We start from the raw sequence: 20,836 nt of genomic DNA on the forward strand, positions 1-20,836 counted from the left end.
GACTCATGATCTTTCTTCTGTCCTTCTGCTGGCAGTTGCCCTAGGAATACCTGCCACTTAATTGATGTTTGTGAAATGCCTTGTCTTCCTCTGCTGAAAGTCTGTTAAGTGTTGAGCATTACAGTGTTACAGTGGTTGTTTTATTACTAAAGCAGTGCCAACGAGGTTACACAACAGCTTGGATCAGGAAGTGAAACAAGGGCGGTGATCCCACTGAAGCTACAGGGGATGGGGATTTGGGATGGTAAAATGTTAATTACCCGAGACGGAATGTGGGCTGGAGTCCAGAGCTGTGCTCCTGGAGATCATTTCAGTCCCAGAGGCTGGGGCTGGCTCTTTGGCAGTGGGTCCTAAGCATCCTGCCCTCCCCTGGCTGGAATGTTGGATTCACTTCGCTGAAAGCTGCCACAGAGAAAAAATCTAGTGGCGAGGAGCCAGGAGCACACGTCTCGCACTGCATCAGGGGCCACTCCGGAAGCTTCCCAGGAGCCAAAGGGCTGTTCCATTTGCATGTAACAAATTATTTACTTCTAAAGCGTTTATTCTTTATCTCTCTTTAGACTCCCCTCTCCTTGTTTCTGGCTCTTGAGGTCTCTCTCCAAAGAGTGAGCTGGAGATAGATGAGTGAGGGTTGAGGAGGTAGGCTTGGCACACAAGGATGGTAGAAATGTTCATTTATAAAGCTGAGAAAATAAACACAGACGTAGATGGGCTTCTGGTCAGGAAACGCCAAAATGGTTTACTTTAGGGTGGGGAGGAACGGGTGCCAGCGAGGAGAATGCGGTGGCGGCAATGACGCCTCTCCATTGCTTTAGTCTCCCACAATGTCACCTCCAGAAACTGATGGGGAAACTTGCATTCGGAATGAAATATTTTTAAGATGCTGGGTTGGCTGGCAGGTAAGATTCCGGACGAAGGGAGAGGCACCAGTAAAAAGAGCGAAGGCTCTGGAGTCAGACAGTCCTGGGACCAACGCCGGGCTCACAAATTACTTTCTATCTGGGTGACCTTGGGCAAGTGTCCTAATCTCTTTAGAGCCTTCGTTTCTATCTGTAAAATTTAGAGAATGTAAAACTCACAGGTTTAACCATAAAATCCCTGTAAAGAACTCAGAACTGCAGTTGGCACAAAGGAGGCACAAAATAAACCACAGTCATTATTAAAGTCAACTACGGACCAAACGACCATAGTCCTCCACAAACTCCCAGCAAACAATTAACCCGTAGCACAGAGAATCCAGATCCGACTGACGCGCCTATTTGCCCAATAAGGTCCCAGGAAAGAACTCTGTGGAGTCAAACCAATGGCACTAGTCCTTGTTGTTGGACGGGTTTTCTGGCCGTTCCACCAATAGCTTGAAGATTTGACTAGGGAGTGACATTCTGACAGTCCAATGACGCACAGCCAGCCCACACTCAGCACTTCGAAGGGGATAAATTAAGGAGCCGGCTCGTATAGATTCCGTTATTAGGCAATACTGGATGGAGAGAGGAGCTCAGGGGAAACAGCGCGAGGGCGAGTCACCAATGGGCTAAAAAAAGAAAAAAGACGATGGTTGCGCCAAATGAGCTCGGCCGCCATCATGCTCTAGTTTCCCCTTCACCTCTCCGGGTCCGCGACCAAGGAAGCGGCCTCTGGGATGCTGAGGGGGTGTGTCCCCGAATGATTGGCGCAGGCAGCTCAGCCAATCCTAGCTCGTCAAACGGGAAGCACTTGACCAATGAGGGGCGACGGCAGCGGCGAGGAATTGGAGGGGCGGAACCGCAGCTTGATGGGCACAAAAATCAGCCAGTGAGAGCCGGAAGCATCCTCCCTGCGGCCAATGGAGTGGGGCAGTGGGCGGGCCCCCGAGTGTTTGTGTTGTGGTTTTGGGGGAGGGAGGCGGAGGGGAAAGTTTGTTTATTTTGTTTTTAGTTTCTGGGGTCCCCGTGTTTCTGGGAGGTGAGGCGGGAGGGAGTGACCCCCCGCGCCCCTTCAGTCCCCCTACTACGTCGCCTCCATAGCCTGCGGAGAAGCGGGGACCGCGCGCATCGCAGCGCATCGCCTCACAGCGGAACGCCGCGCACTCGGAGCCGGCGCGGCTCGGCGGTGAGTGAGGACCGACGGCCACTGCCGCCCTTCCCCTCCCCCGCGCACCGCCCAGTCAGAGCTGGGCGGCCCGGTGGGCGAGGACGCCCGCGGGAGCGCGCGGCGCGGGCCGGCCTGTCAAGCTGAGGCGCAGCGTGTGCGTGTCCTCGCGAGTGAGCGCGCGCGGCGGGGACAGGGCCGGAGGGGGGGCGGGAGCGCGCGCGGGTCCCGGCGGGGGCGGCGGCGTTGAGCTTGCGCTCCGTGGGGGCGGGCATGTGGTGGGTTTGACCCCGTGGCGGGGAGGGACGAGGGCGACGTCCCGCGCGCAAGCAAGGGGCGCCCCGAATGGCAGGGCCGGGGCAGGCGGGCGGGCGCGCGCGGCTCCGGGCGTCACGCGCCAGCAGGTGTGAGCTGGGGGAGGGCTTCCGGGTGGGCTGGTCGAGTCGGGTTCGCTTCCCGTCGCTGGGGGGCCTCCGGGGCGGGGAGGCGCTCCCTGTCGCGGCGGAGAGCGGGGGCCCGCGGAGACGCGTCGGGCCCCCTGCCTGGCGTGGGGGAGAGGGAGGCGTCAGGCCTCCGAGCCTCCCGGTCCCTGTCTGCGCGGGACCTGCGTGACAGCGTGAACGCGTTCCCCTGCTTAATCCGGGCCGGGAGGGGGTGTGTGTGGAGGGGTTGCACCCCTCACCTCAGAGCCCTGCGGCGAGGCCACCTTCGAGAGGCGATTCAGGCTTTCCACGAGGAAATGGGACGAAACGGCGCGAGGAGTGTTTTCTGTCTCCCCCTGAGCTGGCGCCCCTTAGGTTCAAACTAGTGGGTTTGTTAGCTCGCGGTGGGCCAAATACCCTTTTAAAGTGGCAGAGGACACCCAGTAACCGTAGCTGCTGCTTAGGTGTCTTAAGTAAGGACCGGCCCATCCTCAGTTCTTTAGGCACAGTGTACTGGTCTCAGTCTTTTAAGGTTCCTTGCTTTCTCATGTATCTTTTGGCTATTTTATTACTCTTTAGCATCATGCTAGAAATTGTGCGAGGAATAAGACGAATTTCAAGGTGGTCGTTTGTATTACAATATAAGCAAAATTATGCAACAAAATTGGCCAGAGATATTTCTCCATAGTGAATAAAACGTTATAGGTTGCCTTCTCCTCCCACCCCCCAGGAGTTAAGTGTACGGAAATAAGGTGTATGAAAATCTTGCATCTTAGCATTTTGTGAAAGTTTAAGAATAGAGGCTATTTAATACTTCATTGTTGTGGGGAATTTCAGTGGACGATAGCTTCCTGTTGATTCGGAGAGGCATCAATGATCTTGGCTTTGAAACTATATTTATTGTTTCGGTAGTGTTATATAAATGCCTCTTTAAAAGCAGAACTTTTAGCACGCGGTCTTGCACCTCTACAGCGTGCTACGGTATCGCTGTAGGTAGGTAGTGGGAGGGATATGAATGTAGTAGGTCCCTACACTAAGGGATCTAGAACACAAAGCAGCCCGGCTTGCCCCACTTGGGACACAGCGATGATGATAATGCTGCCTTTATATTTTCTTGGTTCCTGGACGTTTTTAGGTGATTGTCCTAAACATCATTATTTGAGCAGAATAGCTTCTGATAGGACTTAAGAAGAAGAAATTACCAACCTGCTTTTCTAAGGTAGCATATAAACGCCATGCCCTTGAAAAAATATTTTTTCTTCACTCAGAGAAGCATTTAAAAATGTTTTTTAAGTCAGAACAACACCATTTGTTCAAATGGTAGTAAAAATGTTAACTAACATTTACTGCATTCTTCTAACATGCCAGCCTCTTCGTATGTTTGTTTTTTTTTTTCCCCAATCCTTACCTCAAGCCTGTCAAGTAGATGTCATTAGTGTTTTGTGGCTAGGAAAAAGACCCTCCAAGAGCCACACAGCTAGGAACTTGAAGGGATAGGTTTAGTCTCAACGTCCGTCTGGTTTCAAAGCCTGCGCTTATTCCATTTTGCGTCTTAACTTATCCAGAGGAAGAAAGGCAGAAAGGACACTGAAAGATAAACCAGAAAAGAAATGAGAAGTGCCACTGACTATGAGGCTGCCCATACCTAACTTAAGAAGTTAATATTAGGGGTGCCTGGGTGGCTCAGTTGTTAAGCGTCTGTCTTTGGCTCAGGTCATGATCCCTGGGGGCCCTGAGATCGAGCCCCCATATCGGGCTCCCTGCTCAATGGGAAACCTGCTTCTCCCTCTCCTGCTTCCCCTGCTTGTGTTCCCTCTCTCACTGTCTCTCTCTGTCAAATAAGTAAAATCTTTAAAAAAAAAAAGTTACAATTAAATTCATTCTTAGTTTTTATTTTTATTTTTTAAAGATTTTATTTATTTATTTGAGAGAGAGAATGAGATAGAGCATGAGAAGGGGGAGAGTCAGAGGGAGAAGCAGACCCCCCGCTGAGCAGGGAGCCCAGTGCGGGACTCAATCCTGGGACTCCAGGATCATGACCTGAGCCGAAGGCAGTCCCTTAACTGACTGAGCCACCCAGGCGCCCTTAGTTTTTATTTTTTTTTTATTTTTAAAGATTTTATTTATTTATTTGACAGAGAGAGACACAGCGAGAGAGGGAACACAAGCAGGGGAGTGGGGGAGGGAGAAGCAGGCTTCCCACTGAGCAGGGAGCCCAATGCGGGGCTCGATCCCAGGACCCTGGGATCATGACCTGAGCCGAAGGCAGACGCTTAACGACTGAGCACCAGGCGCCCCTCATTCTTAGTTTTTAGAAATTAAGGACATTTTTACAACATTACATCCCAGCTTTGTTTTCATTTCTTCCCTTTTTGATTTTTATAAAGATAAATAAAAATGCATTTAATTCAGAAGGTCAAGGCTTTTCAGAGCCCTTTGTGAAAATCTCTACTCCAGTACCTTGTTACTGTGATAAATCCTGTGCGCTCTTCCAGGGACCAGGCGTTACTCACTTTTGTATAGTGCTTGGCACGTAGTAGGAACACAGTGAATGTTAGCTGACTAAGGAGCAGAGTTAAAAATGTAATGACTTCGGGTTTGTTTTGGCAGTTTTAGTTTAATGGGACAATAAGAAAGTGAATAGTTCATGTGCAAAATGCATGTTCTAGAAGAATATTGGAATGGAGCCACTCGTGGTGTGGAAGGTTGGCTCTGTAGTTTGCTAAATCTCCCCGTTCTCCTTACCTGTTTGAGCTCTGTGCCGTTCTGTTCTTCCTTTCACCTCCAGAGTTCTAAAAGAGGAGTCTGTACTGACTGTTTTCCTTCACTGCTCCAGTTATTCTTTGAACCTTTGCAGCCTGGTTCCCAACCTTACTGAAGCTTTTTCCAAGGTTGCCAATTACCTAATGGTTAAAAATCCCAGAACATCTTTTCGGGATTTATCCTGTTAAGTCTCCCTGCAGCAGTCAGTCCTTTTGAGTACCTCCTCCACCCCTTTAAAAAAATAACAGTAACCTTAGCTTTTAGTATGTGAATGTTAACACGTGTATAGATTCATGTAAACACCACCACTATCAGGATACAGAGTGGTTCCATCATCCCCAAAAAACTTCCTCGTACTGTATTCCTTTTTGATTCACCTTCCTCCTCGCTTCTATCCCGGAGATAAACAAACACTAAGGGTCAGACCTAGCCTCCTTTTGTTGTTGTTGTTGTTTTATTTTTCTCTGTCTTCTCTTGGAATATGTTATTTACTTTGGGACTTAAAACCATCTGTCACGTTTGTATCTGCTAACCTGCATATCCATGTCTGACCTCTCTTCTATACTTCCAAAACAACATCAATATTTACCTGCTGGAATTCTTCACTATTCCTTCATACTCAGTATGTTTAAAGTTTTGTTTGACTTTGCCTCCTAAACCAGCTCTTCCATCAGATTTTTCTGTACTTTTTGGTGATGCCATCCTCCTCCCTGCTTGGAACCCTGCAACACTTGGAGGGCCTTATAATAAACTCTCTTATCCCAGACCCGGAATCCTGCTGCTCATCTACAAATATTGGCTCCTGCCCCTTTGCTGCCGAGCTGGCTCCCATTCAGTAGTCTGAGCAGAGCATAGGTAACTGGAGTACTTAGAACGCCATTGCGATTGGACCACTTCTCTGGTCAGAACCCCTTGTGGCTTCCCATTGCGCTGAGGCCCGTTGGGGATTTTATTTTTCATCCTTTGAGGCTCGGTAAGATCTGGCCTCTGCCTGCCTCTCCAACCTTCTCTCATCCCTATTATGGCTCACCCCTCTTTCCGATGTCCCAATCACTCGGTCTTCCTTTCAATTCCTTGAATTACCCAAGCCTTTTGAAGGCTTAAGGTTTTTGTACATACCACTCTCCTGGCTTGGGCTGTTCTTCCCCCTGCTTCCTCCCTAATCTTCACCCATTGACTTCAGGGTTCAGGTTACATTGTCATTTCTTCAGAGATGCTTTCCTTTATGACCTCCCCCCCACCCATCCACCCTCAGTCAGGTCTTTCAGAGCTCCTGTTCCTTTTTCATAGCTCTCACCACAATTTGTGATTCAGGACCATGTCTGTTTTGTTTCCCCATGTCTCCAGAGCCAAGCCAAGTATCAGGCGTACAGTAAACTCCCAGTAAATATTTGTTGGCTGTGTTGTGAGTCTGGATTTTGCTTTTATAATTTATTGCTTTCTTGTAGTTCCTGGTAGCCTTGCCTTCCACCTCCTACCTTCTCTGGGACTTGATCTCACTGCTGGAAGTCTTGCCACACAGAGATAGATCTGAAATTGCTGAAGAGGACACTGATCCTGTTCTCCTTCTGAATTGTGCCTCTGCCTGGGAGCCCTTTTACCACTGAGCCATACTAGATCCAACCCAAACTGGCTGAGTTTGCTAGGTCCACTGAGTAGTGCACCTTGATTATCCAGGCTGGGGCCAGTGCTTGCAGCTGTTATTCTTCGCTCACCAATCCCTGCTCTTGATTTCTTCTTCCTCTCTCCACCCGGCCTGTGGCTTCTAAAGACCTTGTCTACTTTCCAGCTGAACCTGCTTACCCTTTGACATTTGCCAGCCTTTTGACATTGACAACTGCCTCCAGTATCTTGACCCTACAGATTGCCCCTGCGCTAATCTTCCTGAAACAGTGCTTGTTTATGTTTCCTGCCCCCTCCCCAGATCTACCACAGTCACTTAAGGTTGAAAACCTTCAGTGGTGTTTCATTGCCTAGAGGGCTTAAACTCTTTGGCTTGTTATTTCAAGCACTTTGGACTAGCACTGTCCAATAGAAGTAGAATGCAAGCCACAAATGTGAGCTACATATGTAATCGTAAATATTCTAGTAGCCACATTTACAAAGTAGAAAGGGTGAAATAGATTTTTGTAAAATCTTACTTACTTTAATTTATCCAAAATATTTTATGTAAACGTGTAATCTGTAAAAAAAAAAAATTATTGAGATGTTTTACATTCTTGTGTGTGTGTGTGTGTGTTATGTCTTTGAAACCTGGAGTGTATTTTTCACTTCATCTCAATTCAGACTAACCACTTTTCAAGTGCTCAGTAGCCACCTGTGGCTAGTGGCTACCATGTTGGACAACACAGCTCTAAAGCACATCCTCAGCGTAGTTGGAGAGCTATACCTAGCTATACCTAGGTAATTCCAGCCACTAGCCTTTTGATAACTGTGTCCCACTTATCTACAACCAGCTCCTCATCCAAATAGGCTAACCTTCCTTGCTTGGGAATCCCAAGGTATCCCTAAACTTCACTTCTCACCATTTTCTCTGATCCTTTAACTTTATTTTTGTGTGTGTAACTTTTTCTATAGAGTAATTACTTATAATATTTACCAGTTTGCATTATTATCTGAGGTAAAGTTAAAGTATTTTAATAACTGATATTTAACAAGGAATAGGCGCTGACCAATGGAAATAAGTGCCCAGTGAATTAGAACTGATGGCAGCTGTGCGCAGCCTCTGTGTTCTCATCTGCGTGTACCTGCTGAATTACAGCTCTTATTGTCCTGAGTTGTGTGTTGTTGGCTTTCCCCATCAGACTGAGCTCCTCGAAGGCAGGCTTTTGTCCTGCTCATCTTTGCATCCCTTATAGCTCCTGTCCTGGCCTGTAGTGGGCAGTCTATAAATATTTTAAATAAGTGAACAAATGCTTCGTTATATCTTATTTTATTCTATGTTGTATATTTTATCTTTCCAAATAGAAACTAAAATATAAGTCCTCTCAGGACAGAGATCATGGATTATGAAGGAGTATATGGAATATTTTATTGATTGTCTTCATAGGAGCATTCCTTCTGAATGAAGATTTGCTTTAAAAAAATAACTGTTGGGGGGTGCCTGCGTGGCTCAGTCGGTTAAGCATTCAAGTCTTGATCTCAGGGTCATGAGTTCAAGCCCCGAGTTTAAAAAAAAGATATCAACAAAAAAATAACTGTTGGGGCCCCTGGCTGGCTCAGTCAGTGGAGCATTTGACTCTTGATCTCAGGGTTGTAAGTTTAAGCCCCACTTTGAGTATATTAAAATATAAAATATTTAAAAATAAAAATTAAAAATAAAAAATAACTGTTTTAAGGGTACCTGGCTGGCTCACTGTGTAGAGCATGTGACTCTTGATCTTGGGGTCCCGACCTTGAGCCCCATGTTGGGGGCATAGAGATTACTTAAAATGCTTGTTAGTGCCCATTGGTGATGGTTAAAAAGTTGAATAAAGATTAAAAAATAATAACTGTTTAGATATTATTATGGGTTTTCAGGCTGGGTCAGAAATGAGGTTTGGCTTTAATTTAATGAGGCTTATTTTCTTCTGTGGTTTGTAAACTGGCTCAGAAAGGAGCTTCAAAAGAGCTCCTTGGAATTAATACATACTCTTCCAGAGTTAGGAGCACAGTTGGTTTTGGAAAGGTACTGCAGTAGGAGTTAAAAGTCGTGGTTGGTTCGTATTGCAGACATTTGCTTGAGTATGTACCATGTTCCAAGCACAGGAATGAATGAGAATTCAAAAACTCTAATAGTATGAAAGAAATGCCCCTTTAACACAGAGACAGAATGATTAATTCTTCCTAAGAAGATTTCATTTTTCTCTGCTCCATTGTATCTTACTCCTTTCTAGCGTGGACTGCACTATATCATGTTCCTAGGTCTGTCCCTCTCACTAGATTGTACTTTTCTTTAGCGCAAGACTCTTGTATTCATCTCTGCATCCCTCAGCACACACTCTACTGTGCCTGCCATATTGTACACGCTCAAATGTTTCTTGAATAAATAACCCTGAATAAATTACTTAGCTTTGCAAAACTTCAGTTTTCTCTTTTGTAAGTAGGGAATTCTCTGCCTCAGAGAGTTGTTGAATCTGCAACAAGAATACTCTTTTAAAACTATATATCTGTTCTGTATATGTTATACCTCAAATGTAAAACATTTACTCAAAAAACAATTGTAAATCTGATCATATTTGTCCCCTATTTAAAACTGTTATTGAGTCCCAAAAGCCTTGCCATCCCCCTTTTGGAGTATAAACTTCATGAAAAGAAATAACTGGTCTCTCATGTTCACTGAATACCCAATGAAGACCCTGCCTCATTTCCTGTCACTCTCCCCTTTGCTGCCTGAACTCTCACCACACTGTCCCTCTTTTGGTTCCTGAAATGCATATTCCTCTTCACTCAAGGTCTCTTCCTTGCACCTCCTGTTCCCATAGCCTGGAAGCCCCCCTACCTGATGACCTTAGTTGATGCCTCTTCAATCCTCCTAGCTCAGTTTATATGTCACTTCTTCAGTGACTTCCTAATCATCCCCACCCCAGATTAGATGTGCTCCTTTTTTTTTTTTAAGATTTATTTTTAAGTAACTTCTGCACCCAACGTGTGCCTCAAACTCAAAACCCTGAAATCAAGAGTCACATGCTTAACCAACTGAGACAGCCAGGCGCCCTTAGATGTGCTCCTTTTAAACACTCAGAACACTTAACAGAATTGTAATTAAATAATGATTTAATTTGTGTAGTTTCTTTTTTTTTTTTTTTTTTAAGATTTTATTTATTTATTTGACAGAGAAAGACAGCTAGAGAGGGAACACAAGCAGGGGGAGTGGGAGAGGGAGAAGCAGGCTCCCCGCTGAGCAGGGAGCCTCATGCGGGGCTCGATCCCAGGACCCTGGGATCACGACCTGAGCCAAAGGCAGACGCTTAACGACTGAGCCACCCAGGTGCCCCAAATTTGTGTAGTTTCTTTGCTAGAACATACCTATGTGAATAAAAATACCTTGTCTGATTTGTTCACGTTTGTATAACCGGTATCTAGCACTGTAAGTTGCGCATAGTAGGTCCTCATAAGTATTTTTCAAATGAAGTTAGGAAAGAGAACTAAAAATAGAATTGAAAAAAAGCAGTCATTCACAAAAAAGTAGTCATTCTAACAGTTTAAATAAATATGTGGGGCAGGGAGGGGCTTTCCTTTTTTTTTTTTTTTAATTTTATTTCTTTATTTGACAGAGAGTGAGAGCACAAGCTGGGAGACAGAGGGAGAGGGAGAAGCAGGCTCCTCACTGAGCAGGGAACCCAACATGGGACTCGATCCCAGGACCCTGGGATCATGACCTGAGCCGAAGGCAGCCGCTTAAGCAACTGAGCTACTCAGACGCCCTGGGGCTTTCCTTTTTAAATGGTCTCCAAGTTCTTTTTTTTTTTTTTTTTTTTATTTCTAGTTGAAATCTGTAAACATTTGAGGATTACAGAAAGAATATTGTTATCAAACTTTTTAATTTGTCTGAAAATCTTACTTGTTTTAGAGTTTAATGAGTATCCTTTTAATCCTTATTAGTAGAAATGATCAGAATGGTTATTCCTTTTAAAATCTTATGGGGCACCTGGCTGGCTCAGTTGTTGGAACATGTGACTCTTGATCTCTGGGTGGTGAGTTTGAGTCCCACATTGGTGTAGGGATTACTTTAAAAGAAAATCTTAAAAAAAAAAAAAATAAATAAAATCTTTTTATATGCTTGGAACAAGGATGACTACGATTTCACTGAACATTGTGTGTGTACCATGTGCTGAATGCTTTTAGAAGCTAGGACTACAAGATGGGGCACCTGGGTGGCTCAGTCGATTGGGCATCCAGCTCTTGGTTTCTGCTCAGGTCATGATCTCAGGGTTGTGGGATTGAGCCCTGCAGGGCCCCCCACGCACACACACACTCAGTAGGGAGTCTGCTTCTCTCCTTCTTCCTCTTCCTGGCCCCCTGCTTGTGCGTGCCCCCATTCTCTCTTTCTTTCTCTATCAAAATAAATAAATCTTAAAAAAAAAAAAAAGAAGCTAGGACTTTAAGAATGGGGTGAGAAGAAGGAAAGAAAGAAGGAAGCTAGGACTACAAGAATGGGATGAGAAGAGATCTTTGCTCCCAAGGAGTGCACAGGCACGGAGGTGAGGCTGACTTGGACACAGATGAGTGCCGTTTGATATAATCAAAGCTGAGATAGACATTGCAAAGGATGGGGTGGGGAGGAAGGAAAGTCATCAATACAACGGGAGGTCAAGAAAGCCTTTCCAGGGAAGGAAACACTCCCAGTAAGTCATGGAAGAAAAGGGCACTTCAGGCAGCAGGAACAGCCTGTGCAGAGGCACAGAGGAGTACATTTAGCACATAGAGAAGATGGTTAGCCCAGGGCTCTATGCTTTATAAAGCTGGTCTGGGGTACAGAGGGTACGGGGCCAAAGGCTGACTCACAGGCTCTGACATGTCAGACTCAGACTTGTAGATTACACTGCATTTCAGTACTGGAAATGATCTTAGAAATAATGATGTGATTCTGTATATTTGAATCAGTGTCAAATATACTCTAAAAAAACCAAAACAAAACAATAGCATTCAAAGAAGATTAGTCATAAACCAGAACGGTGCTCGTCACTGTACCTATAGCTATGCAAATGATACCAGGTGGAGCTAGAAAGTGGTGACTCGTTAATCTTATCTGTAGGAGCAGAGAGTAGAGGAAGTGACTTCTTCCTTTACTGCCTGAGGTGAGTGTGGATCCATCTCTTGAGGCCCAGATGCTGAACCAGTGAAAGGGATAAGATCAAAAGGAGTACCCAGAAGGGCCTCTGGGTATGTGTGCATTTCTACAGCTTGAAGGTTGTTACATATCTATAAATCTCCAAGTGGTTCCTGAACTCGCGTTAGTTTAATTTGATTCTCAACCAAAACTGAAAAAGGAAGCTTTGTTGACTGGAAATCTAGCATATTTTCCTTCATTTTACTCCTCTTTAGTTCATCAGTTCTTTGCTTTCTTGTCACTTCCATACCTCTCTCTCAGCCCTGTTACTCTTAAGTAGTGCCTTTCACCCAGCCCACCCCATCTCTTGCGTCTTTCTTTCCATTATCACTAAGTTGTTTTCAGTTGCAGTTGTGGGATGTCTATACTGTGTGGGCTACCCAGTGTTTCTCAGCTTTGCATGTTCAGAGCTTGATATTTTTCAGAATGAAAAAAACTACTAAGCTCTGGTAGTGCTGGTGACACTTAGAAGATGCTAACTGACCCATTGCACTGTCAGTTGCTACAAATTCTGTGCGTTCATTTATGGACCTAGATTACAAGGGGTGAAAGAGACAATGGATGGTAGGGAGAATGACAGCAGTGAGTGTAGTTTCTTTCTTTCTTTTTTTTTTTTTTTTTAACGATTTTATTTATTTATTTGAGGGAGAGAGAATGAGATAAAGCATGAGGGGGGAGGGTCAGAGGGAGAAGCAGACTCCCTGCCAAGCAGGGAGCCCGATGCGGGACTCGATTCCGGGACTCCAGGATCATGACCTGAGCCAAAGGCAGTCGGTTCAGTGTCTGACTCTTGATTTTGGCTCAGATCATAATCTCAGGGTCGTGGGATCCAGCCCTGTGTTGGGCTCTGTGCTCAGTGGGATGTCTGCTTGAGATTCTCTCTCCCTCTCCTTCTGCCCCTCACCCTGCTCTCCCTCTCTCTCTCTCTGAAATAAAAAATAAATAAATAAATCTTTTTTAAAAAGATGTTTGGAAAAGAAAGGAAGGAGACAGTGAAAGCAGGGCAAGATTGAGAAGACAAGGTGAGGTACAAGATCTACTTAAAGGTGTGTAGCAAGGACCCAGGAGAGAAAGAAGAATTGAAACTGCTTGAACGGAGAAGGTAGCGGGTAGTCCATAGGGCAAGGCCACCAGATTCCTCTCAAGGGCATGGGTGGGGTGTGATAATCCTTAGAAGCTCCTTGTAGTTCCTCAACTAGAGAAAAGGGAGAAGTTCCTCAACTAGAGGAAAGGGAGAAGAAAAAGAGAAAAGGTACTAGAAGTACCTTGAGCTCAAAACAAGTTTATACTGTTCTGGCACCCAGCAAAATGGTTTGCACATAATAGGTGTAGACATTCTAAGAGATAAATTCACAGGATGGAAAGAAAATATTGATTATAACTTTGAACTTGTTCTAGTTACTAGATCACACTGTATAGTTTATGACAAACAAACCTGTTTTATTAATCCTTTATCTAGTGAATAGGACAGGTTACATTGTATTCTTTTCCTAAAAGTGTTAATTTATTAAATGTATATATTTAAAATATACCATAATTTATGGGGCGCCTAGGTGGCTCAGTTGTTAAGTGTCTGCCTTCGGCTCAGGTCATGATCCCAGGGTCCTGGGATCGAGCCCTGCATCGGGCTCCCTGCTCCGCAGGAAGACTGCTTCGCCCTCACCTACTCCCCCTGCTTGTGTTCCCCCTCTCGCTATGTCTCTCTCTGTCAAATAAATAAAAAATCTTAAAGAAATAACACAATTTTTATAATGCTGTTTTGGCATGTCTTTATTTTATTTTATTTATTTATTTTTATTTATTTATTTTTAAACATTTTATTTATTTATTTTGACAGAAAGAGAGAGACAGCGAGAGAGGGAACACAAGCAGGGGGAGTGGGAAAGGGAGAAGCAGGCTACCCGTGGAGCAGGGAGCCCGATGGGTTCGATCCCAGGACCCTGGCATTATGACCCGAGCAGAGCCGAAGGCAGACGCTTTACGACTGAGCCACCCAGGCACCCTGGCATGTTTTTATTTTAAAAACAATACTGAGAACCTCAAGAAGTGGAAGTGGATCAGGTTCCCTAACTTAGGCCCAGGTCAGTATATCAAGAGAAATGTTTCAAGCATCTGCTGCGTTCTAATGTGGGAGGAGGGAGATACAAATTAAAAAGATGAAAACTGAGGCCCTCCAAAGAGCTAGGTATTTTTCCTGCTGTGAAAATCTTGCAGATGGTGTATCATGCTCAGTAGTATCCTCTTCATGAGATCTTTTACCCAGATGTATATCTCTGTGGAAACTCTGAATATAGAATCTCTGCACTTAGATGTACCAACAGATTTTAAAATAAATCTCTTCCTAACTACTCTTTTGTCAGCCTTTTCACTATAAAAGTTTTATATTTTTATACCAAAGTATTTAAAATTTATGATGTTTTTATTTTGCAGTGTTGCTGAATCCCCTTAAACAAAAGGACACACTACTGATTTCCACTTAAACCACACAGGTGGATCTCTGGATTGGTATAGAGACATTCCCATTCCTGAAACACAGACCCAGAGGGGAAAACATTACTTTTAAAACACCAAGAGAATTAGTGAAAAGGCTCTTTGTAGAAATAACAAAAACAAAACAATAGAATGAAAATGCAAAACACATCACATTTCAAGCCAGTAAGGGCTGGTTTGAAAACTTTAAAAAGGGGACCCTGTGCCCCACACACAGCTTGTGAGTCGGCCTCAGCACATTGTGACACCGCCCTACGCTTCCTGAACCTGCCAGAGCCCCAGCTCAACACTGATGTTTTGTGTTTGCTTTGGAAGCGGATGCTCTCTAGACTTCTATTTACTGTACTTAAAAATGTGTAATGTCATTTTCTCTTGTTTTCCTTTAACCTCCCGAAGATTTGGGAATTGTCATTCAGGGTGCTTTTAAGGCAGGTCACTCTGGAGAGGGGCCTCTGCTTCCCCTCCCTTAAAAGTTGTTGACCCTATTGGGTCCATCACTGGTAGCCCACCCTCCCAACTCCTGAATCTTGAAATCCTGAAACATTGAATCTTGGAATATTGCCATATTCTTTAGCTCTTTCTCTGTGGCTTTGTACCTTGAGTCTCTCCTTTTTTGTTTCCATGCCACCTTTCCTGATTCTAAGTCATCCTCAGGCTATGCCCAGATTATTAAAATAGCTTCCTATCAGTTCTGTTCCTAGTTTCTCCCCAGAAAACATTTCCTACATGTTATTTTCTTTTATCAACCTGTGCGTTCTTACTCTATGAAATCCAAACACCCGCGTCGGAACCCAGCTCCTTTACTGCTTCCATCCATCAACTGTCTCTCCCTACTTTTGAATCTTTGTCTTCTCCCATACAATCTTTTCTCTATTTTCTTTTTTTTTTTTTTTTAGATTTTATTTATTTGAGAGAGACAGAGATAGTGAGATAGAGAGCACAAGTGGGGAGGAGAGGGAGAAGCAGGCTCCCCACAGAGCAGGGAGCCCGATGCGGGACTCGATCCCAGGACCCTGGGATCATGACCCGAGCCGAAGGCAGACGCTTAACCGACTGAGCCACCCAGGCGCCCCTCTTTTCTCTATTTTCTGTATGATTTTCTCCCTTTTTGTCCTTATACTTTATGAAAGGCTATTCCTTATGTATAATATTCTCCCAGTTTCTGGCTTCCAAACCATATTGCTTATTACTCTCAGAAAGCCTTCTCTAAACTTTTCTTCCTGGAAGCCTTTCTGTATTAAAGCCTCTTTCACTTGGATACAATTTGTTTTCATCCGTATGATTGAATGAACTGAACAAATAAACTTTGCTCATTTCATTCATCACTTTTAGTGGCATTTTTGTTGGTTCTGTTGTTTTTACATGTACAACTATATCAGTTACAAAGAAAGTCAATTTTACTTTCTAACCTTCAAGTTCTCTTTCTTGCCTTATTGTGCTGGCTAGGATCTCAAATACCATGCTGAATAGAAGTATGACTGGGCTTCCTTGCTTTTTCCCCAGACTTGGTGGAAAAGCATTGTACCATTAAGTGTGATGTTAGCTGTGTTTTCCCTAGTTACTTTTTTACTGCTCACCTGAATACTGGAGGGGTCCCCCCTCTCCAGAGTTCTTTCTCTGTGTAGCTCTTTCCTCTTCAGTACTGTACACTGCAAACTCTCACTGCCTTGGCTTTCCCAGAATCTCCGCTGCAAATCCTCAATTAAGGGAGGTCTCTGACTTCCACTTAGGTTTCCCCTCCCTGCTTGGTGGCCTGGAATCTTTCCCCCGGCAAGCTAGGGCAATTGCAGGGCTCACCTTGTTTGTTTACCATCTCTTAGGGATCACTGTCCTTCCTTGCATGATGTCCAGTGTTTTGAAAACTGTTGTTTATATATTTCATCCCGTTTTTTAGTTGCAGGGGTACATCTGACCACTGTTACTCCATCTTTTCTGAAAGGGGAAGTGTCCTTCCTTTTTTTTTTTTAAACATCTGAGGAATTATTTAGGAGTTGCTTCCAGAGTATGAGATACTCTTTGGAATTTCCGTAGGGGAAAATCTTCACTCTTTCAGGGTGGATTTGATTTTGGGGAACAACCAAGAACCATTTTTCAGGTCTGGTTAAATGATTTGTCTGGGCAGTACTATTTGGGGTCCAAAATGAGTTCAAAGTAATGAGGCAGATTTCCTCGTGTGATTTGTAAACTGGTTTGGAAGCAGAATAGGAGTTCCAAAATATTTTCAGTGATGACAACCTGATTGAGATCAATGCCTATAAAACTTCTTAGAAGTGTTTATCTTGAAAAATAATTTCCTTTTGAATGTTCCTGTATATTGATTGGTATATATTTAATACCCGTTTATATTTACAACTTGGACTTAATTACTTCTTAGTAAGCTTTCTTAAATTGTTTTTATGTGGTACTCTCTCCCACTTGATTGTAAACTCACTGACTTTTGGATACTTATGAACATTGTCTCACTGTGTTGTACTCAACTGTGGAAGCTCCTTAAATCGGAATAGTTAACTAACTTGTAGTTAACTGTAGTTAACTAAGAGTTAAGTAATTTGTAAGGAAACTAAGATCACCCTGTCAAAATACATTGCATGGTATAAAGGATGTAAAATTGGGTTTTGATACCTGCATAGCATTATTAATACTTTCATAATTTAAATTTGAAGTTATTCCTGTAAGATACTGAATTCCAGTAGCCTGAGCACATACCTGTATCTGTCTTAAGCGGTAGGAATTATGTGAATGACCTAGTTCAAAGAGATGCCTTGAATTTGGATCTGTTATGTAATTAACCAAGGACTATCCTTAAAACCTACTAGACTGGCATATATGCTACATTATGTGCAGCCTTCATCACTGAGTAGAAAGAATTCTTTTCCCACGGTCTTTGTTTTCTAGCACCTGAAGGTCCTGTTAGTCCCACCCCCAACTCCCATTAGAAAATAAGGGCTTTTAAAAAATATTCTTGATGGATTAAATTCTTAGATTTTTGACTTTCAACTTTGACTTTCTTTAATTTCCTATTTTTAGGTAACTGACTTTATAGCTTTACAGTTCTTTTTTAGTAAATCTTGTAGTAGAGAGTTTGGTTATTCTTACTTACTTGGTGTCCTCTTGGCTTGCTCTTTATCCTTGATAGTCTCATATTTAAATTCTTATGTATGACATGGACTTTTTATATCCTAATTTACCCTGAAGTTTTTAATTTTTAATTAATGTAGAATTCTGCATATCAGTGATGTTCTCATATGTACTATTTCTGAGGGCTGTATGTATTTGATGGATAGTAAAAACTCGATTTAGTAAATAATAGTGGTAAAGATAGCCTCATCCTTCCTCTCTAGGATATAGCAATGCCCAGTTTTGCTACTAATGTTGCTTTAAGGAGTGTTTTGAGTTATTTTTCCATTTTTAGTTTTTGTTTTTGTTTTTGGGGGGTTTTTTTTGAGTATAACTTTGTGAGAGCTTCCTTTAGACAGAAATAATTTGGGGTTCTTCAGTATCTCACACATTTATTAAAAGAGGTTTTCACTGCTTTCATGTCTGCCAGTTGTGAAATGAGGTTCCTGTTTGGTTGCATTGTTTCTAGCATTTGTTAGTTGTGCGAGAGTGGGGGAGGGAGGAAGGATTGGTATATAGTTTAAAAAAATTTTTGCCAATTTTGTTTTATGTAGATACAATGGTTTAAAATATAGTACTGTATTTATGTTTATTAAAATGTTGATTCTGTCCTTTTTTTCATGTAAAATCTTCTAAATTACTCTGCATTGTAATTATAGGTTTTTAGTAGTCTTAAGTCTTAGTTCTTGCTTTAATCTGGCTTTACAGTTTTCTTTCCATAATAGAAACCTTTGAGTTTTGCAAGTTTTGTTATCATTTGTCATTTAGTCATATATTATAATAGAATTGATACATGACTGGGCAAAAATATATAATTTTCCTTACTTGTAAATGTTCTATTACTTGACTTTTATTTTGTGTTCTATTCCTTGATAACTACTTGGATTATGTGACTTTATTTTGATTTTGATTCTTTTATTGATTTAAATTGGTACTTGTTCACTTTTAAAATCTGTGCTCCTCTTTGGTACATTAAAAAAATCTCATGCCGTTTGTTTTTGTTTTTTAAACATAGAAAGAAAAAGCATATTGACAGAGGTCTGCTTTTTTAACTTTACTTACTGTCTACCCCGTTCTGCTACCACCCTCCTGCCAGAATGATACCACCCTTCTGATTTTAATGCTGCCTTCAGAGAGAGGTTGATCTAAAGTAATGTTGAAGTGGTATAAAATGTTCTAACTGGGGTGCCTGGGTGGCACAGTTGGTTGAGTGTCCAATTTTTGGTTTTGGCTCAGGTCGTGAGATGGAGCCTGTGTTGGGTTCCGCGCTCAGTGGGAGTCTGCCCGAAATTCTCTCTCCCTCTCTCTCTGCACCTCCCTCCTCTTTGCTTGTGTGCTCTCTCTCTTTCTCAAATAAATAAATGTACAAAATGTTCTAATCAGTTATAGGTTTACAGATATTCAAAGTAGAATATATATATATTTTTAAAGATTTTATTTATTTATTTGAGAGAGAGAATGAGAGACAGAGAGCATGAGAGGGAGGAGGGTCAGAGGGAGAAGCAGACTCCCCGCTGAGCAGGGAGCCCGATGCGGGACTCGATCCCGGGACTCCAGGATCATGACCTGAGCCGAAGGCAGTCGCTTAACCAACTGAGCCACCCAGGCGCCCCCAAAGTAGAATATTTTTAATAGCAGTAAGTTTTTAGAAAAGAGCAATTAATTAGTTCAAATTATAAGAATATTTTCAGGAAAAATTGTATATTTCAGTGGAGGCTGACAGGACCATTTTAATAAAAAGCCATTTTTAGGTTCATAGTCCTTTATTGGAAACTGTAAGGGCCGTCAGTATTTTAGAATTCAGAATTTTTTTTATTTTTAGAAAGCTAATAAGATGCTTTTACCATATATTACGTAATGGCCCTGCAGAGTCAGGGGCAGCACTTCATAGTCAAATACATTAATATTTCGGCAGCCAAAGATATGGCTGTTTTTACTTTAGTGGGTAGACTATAAATAGTCTCATGTCAGTTCAGGTCAGATATTGCTGCCAATTAAGTTCAGATCAAGTTTTTCTTCTAGATGAATTACAGAAAACTGGTGCTTTTCAGAAGTTTTTGGATTTGGGAATTGTGGCTAAGGGATTACGGACCAGTATTTACTTTCTTAGCTTTAATATTTGGTTACTTTTGTTACCTTCAGAAAATGAAACCTGCTTTCCTTTTTTTTCTCCTGCAGGATATGAGATTAAATGTTTTCCACAGGCCAGTTAATAGAAATTAGGACACCTCTTCACAAAGCTTGATCCCTTAGGTGGCTGTCACGGTCACGTGGCACCTCTACACTTCTCTGGCTTTATGTTAAGAATCTCCTGGTTCCTTTCCCTATTCTCCTTTCAGAAGTGCTTTGTGGTAATAAATAGTAAGGAAAAAGGATTTAAAATGTGCTGTACTTTGGGGCGCCTGGATGGCTCAGTCGTTAAGCGTCTGCCTTCAGCTCAGGTCATGATCCCAGGGTCCTGGGATCGAGCCCCGCATCGGGCTCCCTGCTCTGCGGGAAGCCTGCTTCTCCCTCCCCCACTCCCCCTGCTTGTGTTCCCTCTGTCACTGTGTCTCTGTCAAATAAATAAATAAAATCTTTAAAAAAAATAAATAAATAAAAAATAGAATGTGCTGTACTTCATGTAAAATATATCCTATCTCATGTAGTAAGGAGCGGCAAGCTTTCTCTGAACTGACCTTTCCTACTATCAGCTAATGTGGTAGCTTTAAAAATAAATCTAGAAGAAATCCATGCTTATGGTAACGCAAAAATCCAACATTACAAAAGTGTAAGTTAAAAGTAGAAGCTTTCTCCTGTCGTATGGCATTCCTCACCCAGCCAGTTTTTGACCACTTGTTTTATAGCTTTTCTAGGGGTTTGGATCCTTTTTGGTTTGTTTTATTTTGTTTTTGTTCAGACATTCCAGAGGACAGTTTGGGAAATTCCAATTAGGCATTATAACCTCACTTGGACTGAGTTTGTGTTCATTATGTATTAAACTATGGAGATGGCCTTTTCTCTTCTTGCTGGCATGTATAAGTTTTATTTCTAGAGCTGTTTGTTCAAGGTGCCTGTGTGGCTCAGTTGGTTAAGTGTCTGCCTTCGGCTCCCTTCATGATCTCAGGGTCCTGGGATCGAGCCCCATATCAGGATCCCTGCTCAGCAGGGAGTCTGCTTGTCCCTC

At 42.9% G+C, this 20,836-nt stretch overlaps 1 protein-coding gene across 9 annotated transcripts in view; it reads left to right on the forward strand.

Moving 5' to 3' along the window:
- The first annotated feature begins 1,870 nt into the window (after window positions 1–1,870).
- TNRC6B (trinucleotide repeat containing adaptor 6B) overlaps window positions 1,871–20,836 on the forward strand; it is a 237,883-nt gene continuing 218,917 nt past the window's right edge. For 6 of the 9 annotated variants that reach the window (XM_081819091.1, XM_081819096.1, XM_081819089.1 and 3 more), the window contains exon 1: window positions 1,871–2,088. The gene's annotated coding sequence lies outside the window, so the exon portion shown is untranslated. The other 3 variants (XM_081819092.1, XM_081819094.1, XM_081819090.1) reach the window with 2 other exon arrangements.

The sequence above is a fragment of the Leptonychotes weddellii genome, chromosome 5 (genome assembly GCF_054177405.1).
Source record: "Leptonychotes weddellii isolate Sample4059 chromosome 5, ASM5417740v2, whole genome shotgun sequence".
Lineage (NCBI taxonomy): Eukaryota > Metazoa > Chordata > Mammalia > Carnivora > Phocidae > Leptonychotes > Leptonychotes weddellii.